This window comes from Geospiza fortis, unplaced genomic scaffold, assembly GCF_000277835.1.
Source record: "Geospiza fortis unplaced genomic scaffold, GeoFor_1.0 scaffold658, whole genome shotgun sequence".
Lineage (NCBI taxonomy): Eukaryota > Metazoa > Chordata > Aves > Passeriformes > Thraupidae > Geospiza > Geospiza fortis.
This window is the reverse complement of record NW_005054674.1, coordinates 250,913-251,666: the sequence shown is the minus strand read 5'-3', so window position 1 is coordinate 251,666 and position 754 is coordinate 250,913.

The window sequence follows — 754 nt, the reverse complement described above, 5'->3', positions numbered from 1 at the left end:
GCCCCTTAAACAATGGGGTGCCAGACTTGCCTTTCCTTCTACCCCAAAACTCATTAACATTCTAAAAAATCCACCCCAAAAAATACCTTAAAATTCCCTCAAAAGCCCTAAAGATACCCTACTCATAAAAAGTCCTAAAATTACCCTCAATATTCCTAAAAAAAAATCCCTAAAAATCCCTCATCTCCTGTCGAATGAGACATGGGGTTAGGAATTAACTTGGGTTAGAAATGTACTTCAGATTTAGGTGGAATGTGCTGTTTTGAATTAATTTGTTTAGTCTGTTAAATTTGCTGTGTTCAAAAAAGCCTGTAGCTCTCAAAATTGACTCAAACAAGGTGAAAGGAATGTGAGCTTCCAAGCTAGAGGAAGATAAGAGGGGGCCCTTGGACCTTGAAACAAGAAGCAAGCCAAAACTGAGGCTGCAGGAGACAACGGACAACCAGCGAGCTCTCTGCTCAAGGACTGATATGAACTAATTGTAATGTGATGAATATGCATGAACCTATTGCAAAACTTAATGCATATGCAATAGTCTGGGGGACAAAGGGGAGTTTGGACTCTCGGATTGCGCGCATGCTCTTTAAGGAGCTATCCTGCATGCGTCCAACGCTGAATACATACCCACTTCACGACTTTTACTAGTTGTGGAGTTTTTTCCACAAATCACGCAGACCCTGTGGGAAACCTGAGTTACGTCACCGGGGCGGGGGGAGCGCGGGGGCTGTGGGGATGATGGAGCGGGAGCCGCGGG